Raw genomic sequence first — 2,471 nt, 5'->3', positions numbered from 1 at the left:
GTAGATTTCTCTCGCTTACGAATTCCCAATTTAACAATAGCCGGCGCTTCTGGTTCCCGTCCATACATTAGAAAAAATGGCGAGTACCCCGTTGAGGCATGCGGGGACAATCTATACTCGGCCAGCGTCGCTGCAACATGCAGGTCCCAATCATCTTGAGCGGTGTTTACTTGGTGACAAAGCATGGACGTCAGCGTCCTATGCAGCCGCTCGACCATCCCGTCAGTCTGCGGGTCGTACGGGAACGTCCGGATCTTTTTGGTCCCCAGCGAGTCACACACGTCTTTAATCAATTTCGATGAAATTTTCTGCCTTGGTCAGTAAGCAATTGTTCCGGGGCCCCCTTATATAAGACGTACCCTTTCAAGAAAGCCTCAGCGATCAACGTCGCTGACTGGTCTACTAGCAGCCAGGCCATCGGCCAACGAGTTAAGTATTCCAACCCGACAAGCAAATATTTGTGCCCTCGGGGGGTGACGGGGAACGGACCCAAAATATCTAGTGCCACAATTTCGTTCACTCTCGAAACTTGAATCGATTGCAATGGGACACGATATGGCCGTGCCGGCGCTTTCCTCCGCGCACATTCCTGGCACGCTTTTACATGCTGTTTCACATCATTAAACATTCCCGGCCAGTAAAATTCATTCCCCACTGTCAACGCGGTCTTCTCCCCCAAATGCATCAATTTCTCATGTATCTCGTTAATGAGTTTCCCCCGCAACATCCTCGGGACAACAATACAAAATTTTTGCGCTTCCACATTCCAGCGAACAAGCAACCCCTCCGTCAACATCAAAAATGGGCGATCCTCCGATCCCCTTGAACGAGAGGCACGCAGCCTCATCCTGGTCAGCGAGGAATCCTCTACCTGCAGTTGCTTCCACTGTTTCAATGACAACCCCAACAATCCAATTTCTGCTCCAGGGATTATCCCTGGCACTCCCGAACCCGCTGCAGCGACCATTTGCGGAACCTCCTGCAGCGGTGGACCGCAACGCAGCGAGCCCTCTGCGCACCGACACGTCTCAGCCGGTCGCGGCAACCTCGACAAAGCACCCGCGTTTACATGGCGCGTTCCTTTCCTATGTTGGATCGTGAAAGAGTACTCCTGGAGGGTCTCAAGCCAGCGAGCCATCTGCCCCGACGGCTGATCCACGCGCAGCGAGTACTGTAGTGCCGCGTGATCAGTGCGGATCAAAAATTCCCTGCCGTACAGATACGGTCGGTACTGCCGAACAAAATGGACAATCGCTAACAATTCTCTACGCATATTCTTAGTTTTTTCGGTAAAGTCACGTTGAAGAGAAACAACAAAATAATAAAATATATATAAAACAATAACAAATTCTCACGACGTTTCGACCATAACTCAAACGGTCATCTTCAGGTGTGTTGGTTTGCATAAATGTATTTTTAAACGGCGCATTTATTTAATTATAAAAAACGTTGGCGTCACGCGCAGTGATTTGGCAGTTTGCCCAGGACTAGTCCATCTATTTTTTTTTTAAAGAGGAGGGGGGAGACGAAATTTTTTATAATGTATGCTGTCTGAAAGCCACTGTAAGCGTGAACAATCAATTAAGAACTGAAATGGTTTATCAAATCTTTCCAATGATTGCTAAGATAGAATCCATCTTCTCGGTTGAAATTGTCTCTGTGCTTGTATATGTGGATAGCCTCATGAACGAATCTCTCATGGAAGCCAGATGGCTTACAAAGAACCTCCGTCTTGGAAAAGTCAATGGCATGTGAGCCTACTGAATTAGAACAATGATCTGCTACGGCCGAGGTGTTGGTCCTACCGTGTTTAAGGTCTGCTTTATGTTCATGAATGCGGTCCGAGACATGGCGTTTGGTTTCTCCAATGTAACTACTACCACAGAGGCAACTTAGTTTGTAGACACCAGGGTATTGTATGTCCGGAATCACATCTTTTACAGACGGAACCAGATCACGGATTTTATGTAATGTGTTGAAACGGACCTGGATCTTGTGTTTATTCAAGATTTTGGAGATCTTTTTTGTGATCCCAGCAATGTAGGGTAAAGTGATGGTTTTGAAAGGCTCCTCAAGAGGGTTCTTCTTCATGGTTTGAGTGATAGCTTTGCGGATTGTATAGTCGGAGTAACCATTAGCCCTAAGAGCTTGGTGTACGTGCTTGAGTTCACTGCTTATGTGTTCCTGGTCGGATATGCATTGGGCTCTATGATACAGAGTCTTGATGAGAGAATTCTTCTGTGATGGATGGTGGTGGGAATCCGGTTTCAGATAAGCATCCGTATGGGTAGCTTTCCTGTAGACAGAGTGGCTCATTGAACCATCAGGTCTCTTTTTAATTAGGACATCCAAAAAAGGTATCTTGCCATCAATGAGCCACTCTGTCTACAGGAAAGCTACCCATACGGATGCTTATCTGAAACCGGATTCCCACCACCATCCATCACAGAAGAATTCTCTCATCAAGACTC

The sequence above is a fragment of the Petromyzon marinus genome, unplaced genomic scaffold (assembly GCF_048934315.1).
Source record: "Petromyzon marinus isolate PM22_M1 ecotype Great Lakes invasive population unplaced genomic scaffold, UKy_Petmar_22M1.pri1.0 PM_G_Scaffold_24, whole genome shotgun sequence".
NCBI classification, from domain to species: domain Eukaryota; kingdom Metazoa; phylum Chordata; class Hyperoartia; order Petromyzontiformes; family Petromyzontidae; genus Petromyzon; species Petromyzon marinus.
This window is presented reverse-complemented; position numbering follows the sequence as displayed.